Source organism: Cherax quadricarinatus, chromosome 19, assembly GCF_038502225.1.
Source record: "Cherax quadricarinatus isolate ZL_2023a chromosome 19, ASM3850222v1, whole genome shotgun sequence".
NCBI lineage: Eukaryota > Metazoa > Arthropoda > Malacostraca > Decapoda > Parastacidae > Cherax > Cherax quadricarinatus.
The window spans coordinates 12,643,824-12,656,501 of NC_091310.1; positions in this window are offsets into that span (position 1 = coordinate 12,643,824).

The following is a 12,678-nucleotide window of genomic DNA, read 5'->3' on the forward strand; positions in this document are numbered from 1 at the left end:
AACTTAGAGTTTAAGGATTGCTTATCCATGAAACAGTTTATATAAGGTTTATTAATATTTACTAAAACCATTTATTTATGAACATTGGTATGGTTGGGGCAAGTTGGCTCAACAAAAATGGGGCAAATTGGCACAGGAAGATCAAGAAACGCAAGTGTTTCAGCCTGGGACAAATTTAAGAGATAACTCAGAGGGCAATGACACGCAACAAAGTCTGATCGCAACAGTCCAGTCAAAATCTTGTTCACTTAAGACTGTTTCTCACCTTCTAGATGAGAATGAACCAAGACCCTCTACTTCTGGACTCTGTGGGAAGAAAACCCCAACTCCCGAAGAACTGAGGCCATTGTATAAAGCTGACCCCAGGAAGAGAAGTGGAATGAACAGGAGGAAACGCTCCTCTGCCATTTTGACTGACACGCCAGTGAAAAAGACACTTGAAAAGATATCAAAAGAAGCAAAGAAGAAACAAAGAAATCAAAACGTGTTCATGGTGACGAGGAAAGTTCAGATGAAGAGGACAGTCTCTGTTTGGTGTGTATGTGTCCTTTTTCCTAAAGCAAACCACGAGAAGTATAGATACATCGTAGAATGTGCAAGTTGTGGGCCCACGAAGCCTGCACTGGTAAAGATTTGTTTTATACATGACCCAACTGTGACTCAGATGTTAAGTTTTCTATGCAATTATTTTCAATTGAATGTATAACACCGAGTCAGTTTTTAATTTTATTTTATTAAAAAAGATTTCTTTCTATACTAAGAAAAGATTTTTAAGTTTCTATGGAACTGATTATTCTTGAAATGAAACATTATGAATAATCAGTATCTAAATTTACTGTTAAATATTCCTAATTTACTATTACTATTTGCTGTGCCAATTTACCCCGTACATGGGGCATGTTCGCACACGTCAAATTTTTTTTTTCTAAAGAATGCTGTGCTTTTGTTTCGAAAGAAAATATTTTTTTTATTTCATGAAAAGTAAGAGGAAGATTTATATTTTTCACTGAAAGTATAAAATTAACAAAATCGTTTGTTGTTTATATTTCATCACCGAAAATGTAAAAAGTGTGCCAACTAGCCCCGGTCTCCCCTATCTTCCGAACTAAATAGACTCGAGTTTGTATCTCACGATTCCTAATCACCTTTCCTCCCGACGATCGATACCTGCACCATGGACTCGCTGTAGACCAGAAAAATCTTATTGTAATTCACAGTGTCTGTATTATGAAGAGGTCGGATTTAGCCAGAAGAATACGTATATTTTCACTATTCCTTCTCCTCCTACAGTTCCGAACTCTAAGATATTCTTTGACAGGAGGTTTACATAAGTTCCTCGTCTCGGGAAGATCAAAGTAGTGTATGCGCCTCAGGATATCGTTTGAGAATGCTGACCCACTCAACGTGGGGAGCTGACCCTTATATATTTCTTGGACTGTACAAAATCTTGGTATTATTGATGTTAGAATTTAATTGTGAAGTATTCACTCTTAATGTTAAATTCAGCTTACAAGTTAGCACTAACGTCATCTACGATGGCTCTCATTTTCGGTCCGTTTCCTAGTCTATTGGAAAGCTGCATCTAGTTTTGTGATGTCACTCACTGTTCATACAGTATAGACATCACTCTTTTCATACAGTATAGACATCACTCTTTTCATACAGTATTGACGTCACTCATTCTTCATACAGTACGAGTGATAAAAGGACTCTTAATTCCGTTCATTACGTTTGTGTCCTGAGTAATACTGCCTTTGTTTAGTAAACATAATCCACGTCCACTATATATAGTTTAAAGGAAGAAAATGGTACAACATAATTCAATGTTTTTGAAAATAATAAGGTATACACTTCCATATATAAGGTTACCTTAGTTTCCACATATAGCACAGCTACGTTTCTAAAATAAAAAAAACAAATCTGTATTTTCAAAAATATCAGTATATGTATTATGAGATTACAGCAAACAAAGATAACACTAGCCAACATATTTTTTATCCAGTATAGAAACTAAATTAGTTATTTTCACCTAACTTTAATCAATATTTTTGCATTTACTATTGAAAATTCCACGATGTGTTACCTATCACAAACATTATATGATGCCGAATAGGCAGAACTTGCCATCTTGGCTTAAATAGCAACGCTCATCTTGCCATATAGGACAAGTGAAAATTTATGTATGCAATAATTTCGCAAAATCATTCTGAACCTAACGAGAAAAATATATTTCACTGTGTTTGTTTAGTATTAAATTATTGTAAACAAATCTAAAACATATTTAGCTCGGTTAGGCTAAAATAAATTGTTCTTGTTATAATAAGGTTAGGTAAGTTTTCTAAGATTCTTTTGGAGCAAAATTAAATTTTTTTACATTAACATTAAAAAAAATGAGGGGGGCACTTGTACAACCTCCCATGGGAGGCTTAGGTCTCGAGACACTCCCCAGATAGGGAGCCAAGGCCGGGTCACCACTCTTGGAAAAGACCCGGGCCGGGAGAGTACCGGCGAATAAAAAAAAATGTAACATTTATGAAAAAATATATCTTTAAACGTATAAGAGAAAATTTTAGAAAGGACTTAATTTTAAACGAGTTTTTGGTAATTGACCAGTTTTTCCTATTCGGCACGATATTATTTATATATATATATATATATATATATATATATATATATATATATATATATATATATATATATATATATATGTCGTGCCGAATAGGCAGAACTTGCGATCTTGCCTTAAATAGCAACGCTCATCTTGCCATATAGGACAAGTGAAAATTTGTGTATGCAATAATTTCGCAAAATCATTCTGAACCTAACGAAAAAAATATATTTCACTGTGTTTCTTTAGTATTAAATTACTGTAAACAAATCTAAAATATATTTAGTTGGGTTAGGCTAAAATAAATTGTTCTTTTTATAATAAGGTTAGGTAAGTTTTCTAAGATTCTTTTGGTGCAAAATTATTTTTTTTACAGTAAAATTAATGAAAAAAATATATCTTTAAACGTATAAAAGAAAATTTTAGAAAGGACTTAATTTTAAATGAGTTGTTGCTAACTGACCAGTTTTACATATTCGGCACGACATATATATATATATATATATATATATATATATATATATATATATATATATATATATATATATATATATATAATATGTAAACACGCTAGATAACAGGGATATCTTGCTACTCCTACTTACACTTTGGTCACACTTCACAGACACGCACATGCATATATATATATATCTATATAAATATATATATATATATATATATATAGATATATATATATATATATATATATATATATACATATATATATAGGTAGTAGGTTGGTAGACAGCAACCACCCAGGGAAGTACTACCGTCCTGCCAGATGACTGTGAAACAAAAACCTGTAACTGTTTTGCATGATGGTAGGATTGCTGGTTTCTTTTTCTGTCTCATAAACACGCTAAGATAACAGGGATATCTTGCTACTCCTACTTACACTTTGGTCACACTTCACAGACACGCACATGCATATATATATATACATACATCTAGGTTTTTCTCCTTTTTCTAAATAGCTCTTGTTCTTTTTTATTTCTTCTATTGTCCATGGGGAAGTGGAAAAGAATCTTTCCTCCGTAAGCCATGCGTGTCGTATGAGGCGACTAAAATGCCGGGAGCAATGGGATAGTAACCCCTTCTCCTGTATACAATTACTAAAAAAGAGAAGAAGAAAAACTTTATAAAACTGGGTTGCTTAAATGTGCGTGGATGTAGTGCGGATGACAAGAAACAGATGATTGCTGATGTTATGAATGAAAAGAAGTTGGATGTCCTGGCCCTAAGCGAAACAAAGCTGAAGGGGGTAGGAGAGTTTCAGTGGGGGGAAATAAATGGGATTAAATCTGGAGTATCTGAGAGAGTTAGAGCAAAGGAAGGGGTAGCAGTAATGTTAAATGATCAGTTATGGAAGGAGAAAAGAGAATATGAATGTGTAAATTCAAGAATTATGTGGATTAAAGTAAAGGTTGGATGCGAGAAGTGGGTCATAATAAGCGTGTATGCACCTGGAGAAGAGAGGAATGCAGAGGAGAGAGAGAGATTTTGGGAGATGTTAAGTGAATGTATAGGAGCCTTTGAACCAAGTGAGAGAGTAATTGTGGTAGGGGACTTGAATGCTAAAGTAGGAGAAACTTTTAGAGAGGGTGTGGTAGGTAAGTTTGGGGTGCCAGGTGTAAATGATAATGGGAGCCCTTTGATTGAACTTTGTATAGAAAGGGGTTTAGTTATAGGTAATACATATTTTAAGAAAAAGAGGATAAATAAGTATACACGATATGATGTAGGGCGAAATGACAGTAGTTTGTTGGATTATGTATTGGTAGTTAAAAGACTGTTGAGTAGACTTCAGGATGTACATGTTTATAGAGGGGCCACAGATATATCAGATCACTTTCTAGTTGTAGCTACACTGAGAGTAAAAGGTAGATGGGATACAAGGAGAATAGAAGCATCAGGGAAGAGAGAGGTGAAGGTTTATAAACTAAAAGAGGAGGCAGTTAGGGTAAGATATAAACAGCTATTGGAGGATAGATGGGCTAATGAGAGCATAGGCAATGGGGTCGAAGAGGTATGGGGTAGGTTTAAAAATGTAGTGTTAGAGTGTTCAGCAGAAGTTTGTGGTTACAGGAAAGTGGGTGCAGGAGGGAAGAGGAGCGATTGGTGGAATGATGATGTAAAGAGAGTAGTAAGGGAGAAAAAGTTAGCATATGAGAAGTTTTTACAAAGTAGAAGTGATGCAAGGAGGGAAGAGTATATGGAGAAAAAGAGAGAAGTTAAGAGAGTGGTGAAGCAATGTAAAAAGAGAGCAAATGAGAGAGTGGGTGAGATGTTATCAACAAATTTTGTTGAAAATAAGAAAAAGTTTTGGAGATTAACAAGTTAAGAAAGCCTAGAGAACAAATGGATTTGTCAGTTAAAAATAGGAGAGGAGAGTTATTAAATGGAGAGTTAGAGGTATTGGGAAGATGGAAGGAATATTTTGAGGAATTGTTAAATGTTGATGAAGATAGGGAAGCTGTGATTTCGTGTATAGGGCAAGGAGGAATAACATCTTGTAGGAGTGAGGAAGAGCCAGTTGTGAGTGTGGGGGAAGTTCGTGAGGCAGTAGGTAAAATGAAAGGGGGTAAGGCAGCCGGGATTGATGGGATAAAGATAGAAATGTTAAAAGCAGGTGGGGATATAGTTTTGGAGTGGTTGGTGCAATTATTTAATAAATGTATGGAAGAGGGTAAGGTACCTAGGGATTGGCAGAGAGCATGCATAGTTCCTTTGTATAAAGGCAAAGGGGATAAAAGAGAGTGCAAAAATTATAGGGGGATAAGTCTGTTGAGTGTACCTGGTAAAGTGTATGGTAGAGTTATAATTGAAAGAATTAAGAGTAAGACGGAGAATAGGATAGCAGATGAACAAGGAGGCTTTAGGAAAGGTAGGGGGTGAGTGGACCAGGTGTTTACAGTGAAACATATAAGTGAACAGTATTTAGATAAGGCTAAAGAGGTCTTTGTGGCATTTATGGATTTGGAAAAGGCGTATGACAGGGTGGATAGGGGGGCAATGTGGCAGATGTTGCAAATGTATGGTGTAGGAGGTAGGTTACTGAAAGCAGTGAAGAGTTTTTACGAGGATAGTGAGGCTCAAGTTAGAGTATGTAGGAAAGAGGGAAATTTTTTCCCAGTAAAAGTAGGCCTTAGACAAGGATGTGTGATGTCACCGTGGTTGTTTAATATATTTATAGATGGGGTTGTAAGAGAAGTAAATGCGAGGGTCTTGGCAAGAGGCGTGGAGTTAAAAGATAAAGAATCACACACAAAGTGGGAGTTGTCACAGTTGCTCTTTGCTGATGACACTGTGCTCTTTGGAGATTCTGAAGAGAAATTGCAGAGGTTGGTGGATGAATTTGGTAGGGTGTGCAAAAGAAGAAAATTAAAGGTGAATACAGGAAAGAGTAAGGTTATGAGGATAACAAAAAGATTAGGTGATGAAAGATTGAATATCAGATTGGAGGGAGAGAGTATGGAGGAGGTGAACGTATTCAGATATTTGGGAGTGGACGTGTCAGCGGATGGGTCTATGAAAGATGAGGTGAATCATAGAATTGATGAGGGAAAAAGAGTGAGTGGTGCACTTAGGAGTCTGTGGAGACAAAGAACTTTGTCCTTGGAGGCAAAGAGGGGAATGTATGAGAGTATAGTTTTACCAACGCTCTTATATGGGTGTGAAGCGTGGGTGATGAATGTTGCAGCGAGGAGAAGGCTGGAGGCAGTGGAGATGTCATGTCTGAGGGCAATGTGTGGTGTGAATATAATGCAGAGAATTCGTAGTTTGGAAGTTAGGAGGAGGTGCGGGATTACCAAAACTGTTGTCCAGAGGGCTGAGGAAGGGTTGCTGAGGTGGTTCGGACATGTAGAGAGAATGGAGCGAAACAGAATGACTTCAAGAGTGTATCAGTCTGTAGTGGAAGGAAGGCGGGGTAGGGGTCGGCCTAGGAAGGGTTGGAGGGAGGGGGTAAAGGAGGTTTTGTGTGCGAGGGGCTTTGACTTACAGCAGGCATGCGTGAGCGTGTTTGATAGGAGTGAATGGAGACAAATGGTTTTTAATACTTGACGTGCTGTTGGAGTGTGAGCAAAGTAACATTTATGAAGGGATTCAGGGAAACCGGCAGGCCGGACTTGAGTCCTGGAGATGGGAAGTACAGTGCCTGCACTCTGAAGGAGGGGTGTTAATGTTGCAGTTTAAAAACTGTAGTGTAAAGCACCCTTCTGGCAAGACAGTGATGGAGTGAATGATGGTGAAAGTTTTTCTTTTTCGGGCCACCCTGCCTTGGTGGGAATCGGCCGGTGTGATAAAAAAAAAATAAATATATATATATATATATATATATATATATATATACATTTAGGTTTTTCTCTTTTTTCTAAATAGCTCTTGTTCTTCTTTATTTCTTCTATTGTCCATGGGGAAGTGGAAAAGAATCTTTCCTCCGTAAGCCATGCGTGTCGTATGAGGCAACTAAAATGCCGGGAGCAATGGGCTAGTAACCCCCTCTCCTGTAGACATTTACTAAAAAAGAGAAGAAAAACTTGATAAAACTGGGATGCTTGAATGTGCGTGGATGTAGTGCGGATGACAAGAAACATGATTGCTGATGTTATGAATGAAAAGAAGTTGGATGTCCTGGCCCTAAGCGAAACAAAGCTGAAGGGGGTACGGGAGTTTCGGTGGGGGGAAATAAATGGGATTAAATTTGGAGTATCTGAGAGAGTTAGAGCAAAGGAAGGGGTAGCAGTAATGTTGAAGGATCAGTTATGGAAGGAGAAACGAGAGTAGGAATGTGTAAATTCAAGAATTATATGGATTAAAGTAAAGGTTGGATGCGAAAAATGGGTCATAATAAGCGTGTATGCACCTGGAGAAGAGAGAAATGTAGAGGAGAGAGAGAGATTCTGGGAGATGTTAAGTGAATGTATAAGAGCCTTTGAACCAAGTGAGAGAGTAATTGTGGTAGGGGACCTGAATGGTAAAGTAGGAGAAACTTGTAGAGAGGGTGTGGTAGGTAAGTTGGGGTGCCAGCTGTAAATGATAATGGGAGCCCTTTGATAGAACTTTGTATAGAAAGGGGTTCAGTTATAGGTAATACATATTTTAGGAAAAAGAGGATAAATAAGTATACAAGATATGATGTAGGGCGAAATGACAGTAGTTTGTTGGATTATGTATTGGTAGATAAAAGACTGTTGAGTAGACTTCAGGATATACGTGTTTATAGAGGGGCCACAGATATATCAGATCACTTTTTAGTTGTAGCTACACTGAGAGTAAAAGGTAGATGAGATACAAGGAGAATAGAAGCATCAGGGAAGAGAGAGGTGAAGGTTTATAAACTAAAAGAGGAGGCAGTTAGGGTAAGATATAAACAGCTATTGGAGGATAGATGGGCTAATGAGAGCATAGGCAATAGGGTCGAAGAGGTATGGGGTAGGTTTAGAAATGTAGTGTTGGAGTGTTCAGCAGAAGTTTGTGGTTACAGGAAGGTGGGTGCGGGAGGGAAGAGGAAGATTGGTGGAATGATGATGTAAAGAGAGTAGTAATGGAGAAAAAGTTAGCATATGAGAAGTTTTTACAAAGTAGAAGTGATGCAAGGAGGGAATAGTATATGGAGAAAAAGAGAGAGGTTAAGAGAGTGGTGAAGCAATGTAAAACGAGAGTAAATTAGAGAGTGGGTGAGATGTTATCAACAAATTTTGTTGAAAATAAGAACAAGTTTTGGAGTGTGATTAACAAGTTAAAGAAGCCTAGAGAACAAATGGATTTGTCAGTTAAAAATAGGAGAGGAGAGTTATTAAACGGAGAGTTAGAGGTATTGGGAAGATGGAGGGAATATTTCGAGGAATTGTTAAATGTTGATGAAGATAGGGAAGCTGTGATTTCGAGTATAGGGCAAGGAGGAATAACATCTTGTAGGAGTGAGGAAGAGCCAGTTGTGAGTGTGGGGGAAGTTCGTGAGGCAGTAGGTAAAATGAAAGGGGGTAAGGCAGCCGGGATTGATGGGATAAAGATAGAAATGTTAAAAGCAGGTGGGGATATAGTTTTGGAGTGGTTGGTGCAAATAATTAATAAATGTATGGAAGAGAGTAAGGTTCCTAGGGATTGGCAGAGAGCATGCATAGTTCCTTTGTATAAAGGCAAAGGGGACAAAAGAGAGTGCAAAAATTATAGGGGGATAAGTCTGTTGAGTATACCTGGTAAAGTGTATGGTAGAGTTATTATTGAAAGAATTAAGAATAAGACGGAGAATAGGATAGATGAACAAGGAGGCTTTAGGAAAGGTAGGTGGTATGTGGACCAGGTGTTTACAGTGAAACACATAAGTGAACAGTATTTAGATAAGGCTAAAGAGGTCTTTGTGGCATTTATGGATTTGGAAAAGGTGTATGACAGGGTGGATAGGGGGGCAATGTGGCAGATGTTGCAAGTGTATGGTGTAGGAGGTAGGTTACTGAAAGCAGTGAAGAGTTTTTACGAGGATAGTGAGGCTCAAGTTAGAGTATGTAGGAAAGAGGGAAATTATTTCCCAGTAAAAGTAGGCCTTAGACAAGGATGTGTGATGTCACCGTGGTTGTTTAATATATTTATAGATGGGGTTGTAAGAGAAGTAAATGCGAGGGTCTTGGCAAGAGGCGTGGAGTTAAAAGATAAAGAATCACACATAAAGTGGGAGTTGTCACAGTTGCTCTTTGCTGATGACACTGTGCTCTTTGGAGATTCTGAAGAGAAATTGCAGAGGTTGGTGGATGAATTTGGTAGGGTATGCAAAAGAAGAAAATTAAAAGTGAATACAGGAAAGAGTAAGGTTATGAGGATAAAAGATTAGGTGATGAAAGATTGGATATCAGATTGGAGGGAGAGAGTACGGAGGAGGTGAATGTATTCAGATATTTGAAAGTGGACGTGTCAGCGGATGGGTCTATGAAAGAAGAGGTGAATCATGGAATTGATGAGGGGAAAAGGGTGAGTGGTGCACTTAGGAGTCTGTGGAGACAAAGAACTTTGTCCTTGGAGGCAAAGAGGAGAATGTATGAGAGTATAGTTTTACCAACGCTCTTATATGGATGTGAAGCATGGGTGATGAATGTTGCAGCGAGGAGAAGGCTGGAGGCAGTGGAGATGTCATGTCTGAGGGCAATGTGTGGTGTGAATATAATGCAGAGAATTCGTAGTTTGGAAGTTAGGAGGAAGTGCGGGATTACCAAAACTGTTGTCCAGTGGGCTGAGGAAGGGTTGTTGAGGTGGTTCGGACATGCAGAGAGAATGGAGCGAAACAGAATGACTTCAAGGTTGGAGGGAGGGGGTAAATGAGGTTTTGTGTGCGAGGGGCTTGGACTTCCAGCAGGCATGCGTGAGCGTGTTTGATAGTGAATGGAGACAAATGGTTTTCTAATACTTGACGTGCTGTTGGAGTGTGAGCAAAGTAACATTTATGAAGGGGTTCAGGGAAACCGGCAGGCCGGACTTGAGTCCTGGAGATGGGAAGTACAGTGCCTGCACTCTGAAGGAGGGGTGTTAATGTTGCAGTTTAAAAACTGTAGTGTAAAGTACCCTTCTGGCAAGACAGTGATGGAGTGAATGATGGTGAAAGTTTTTCTTTTTTGGGCCACCCTGCCTTGGTGGGAATCGGCCAGTGTGATAATAATACTAAATAAATAAATAAATATATATATATATATATATATATATATATATATATATATATATATATATATATATATATATATATATATATATATATATATATAGTGTCGTGCCGAATATGTAAAACTGGTCAATTAGCAAGAACTCATTTAAAATTAAGCCCTTTCTAAAATTTTCTCTTATACTTTTAAAGATATATTTTTCTCATTAATGTTGATGTAAAAATTTATAATTTTGCACCAAAAGAAACTTAGAAAACTTACCTAACCTTATTATAACAATACACTAGCCAAGGAGCCAAACCCATGCTGTTTTGACCAGCCTCATGGTGAGAGAAAACGCATGACGCTGAAGACCACTAGACCACACAATCCTTAACAATGGTGCAACCAGCCAACCTAGATGTTGTATCCACCATCGAAGGACATACGGTGGTGTGGAGGCCTCTGAGCTAATTTTATTCTACTTCCTGTTTGTCAAGCCTAACGGCTTGACAAACAGGAAGTAGATGCCGTCAGGAAGTAGAAGCCGTTAGGCTTGACAAGCCCGTAACGGCTTTAAAAATTAGTATTTATACATCTTGAGGTGTATGTCTCAGTGTCTATGAACTGAGAGTTTTCTTTAATCTCTAGTAAAGACGAAAATATTATTGACTGCTGGTAAACAGGTTAGTAGGAACCTTATTGACCCTCCTACGGTCGATAGGCTTGAAACCTCATTAACCTAACATTAAAGGATTCACATTTCCATGTATCATTTTTTAAGACTGTTAGTTGAAACACCTCCTATCTAGGCTGAGGAACTAATCTCCTCAAACTTATTCATCATGTCTAACCGTCTTTGCCTGATTCATATGAGGAACTAATCACCCTAAACAACTTCATCATGTCTTGTACCGTGTGCAGTGGGAATTTCTGTACTGAGTTGATAAGGACAATGGTTGGCCAAACGTCTCCAGAATCAAGACTCCAAATTCTTGCACATGTATCTTATTCATCTTCAATCCATGTATTTACATATACACAGATTTGTGTGTTGAAATAATTATGCAATCATTATAGACTCTTGTTATAAGATTTAACTTAAGACATAAGGAAATATTAAAATTAAAGTGTTTAAGAAAAATGAGTTAGTTGGAGTTTACATATAGACATCGCATGATTTATGTACTGGATAGATATTACAGGATATATGTAGAGAGATCACAAGGTATATGTAGAGGGAGAGTAATGCGTATATTTTTAGCGCGTATTTTGAGGATATATGTTGGTCCCCTGTCCTACAATGAAGTGTGATTGACCTGAAAGGTCTCAGGACATCGGCTCCCCAAAAGAGCCTTGGTTGTATATTCGTCTTGGACTACGTATTCCTCGTTGTTAGTCTATCTTTATCTTTTATTCTATATATTATTTTCCATAAATGTAGTAGCAGTTTTTATGCCTGGTAAATGCAAAGACCAGCCAAGTCACAATTTTGTAAGTATTAAGATACAAAAGAGGAGATTACAAAGACCATTAAGTTGTATTTTTTTGTTTTAAAGCATAAAAAGGAAATGCAACGAGCACTTAAGTGGTGTTTGTGTCATAACAATAGTGACATTCTTAAAAGTAATATGACTTACTACAAATGATAATAAAGCACTTCATTACTTTTGCAAGTTTTATTAAATAAAGGTAAATGTAAGTAGGTAAATAAAAGTAAACATTACATGTAAACATACAAAAGTTAAAATTCATTAAGATTTCTGCTAAATAGGTTACACTTGACTTTCTCTGGCTATCCTGCCTTATTTATAATATCCATGGATTAAATCTTCCTTCTCCTCCTCCTCCCTTATTTGTATCCTCTGTCTCTGTCACCATTACAAATCCAATACATACAACCACAACAATCGCTACCACTACAACCCATAATCATTTCTCACATCATTTACCTTCACTATTATCGCTACACACAACAGCTACGGTCATGACACGCTCATGACAACGGCAATTACAGCCTCACTACAGCTGCCTAGAATAACAACCATTAAAATCACAATACAACCAACAATCGCAACCCTAACACCATTACAACCATGACTATTACCTAAAGCTGGTTGTTAACATTTCATCCGCACTACAACCATTATTTCCACAACCCAAACCATCACAACACCCACCACCACCACCACCACAAAGTGAACTACAACCACACCACCTCTATTGCAACAATAACCAAACCCACGCCTACAACAACTACAATCGGTACTAAATCCATCCATAAGACCTTTTTCTAAGCCTCTAGAAGAAATCAGTGACGGTATATCAAGGTCCAGGCCCTGACTGGGACTCAGTATGGCTGTGATAAACGCTCTGCATGGTCTCTCTGTCATAACGGAGAATATATCATACCTGATTGTAATGATGCTACCAGTGGTCCAT